This window comes from Suricata suricatta, chromosome X (assembly GCF_006229205.1).
Source record: "Suricata suricatta isolate VVHF042 chromosome X, meerkat_22Aug2017_6uvM2_HiC, whole genome shotgun sequence".
Taxonomy (NCBI): Eukaryota; Metazoa; Chordata; class Mammalia; order Carnivora; family Herpestidae; genus Suricata; species Suricata suricatta.
The window spans coordinates 53,859,335-53,859,722 of NC_043717.1; positions in this window are offsets into that span (position 1 = coordinate 53,859,335).

Sequence of the window (388 nt, forward strand, 5' to 3'; positions counted from 1 at the left end):
TCTATGGATAGTTTTTTGAGGAACCTCCACACTGTTTTCCAGAGTGGCTGCACCAGTTTACATTGCCACCAACAGTGTAGGAGGGTGCCCGTCTCTCCACACCCTCACCAGCATCTATAATCTCTTGATTTGTTCATTTTAGGGCTTCAGTTTTAATGGTCTTATTTCACAAGCAGACCAGAGCACATCTAGTTAAAACTTGCCATATTAAAACCAAGGACTACCCACTGTAGGCAAGGAAAGGCTCTGCAGATGACTGGACTGAAGGATAGAGCAACCAAAACACAACAGCAGAGTGCAAACAGCACACACCAGAGACACTCTCTGAAGCATCAGGTCCTGGACACTACAGGACTTCTAAATAAAGCCATTACTCTCAGGAGCAGGA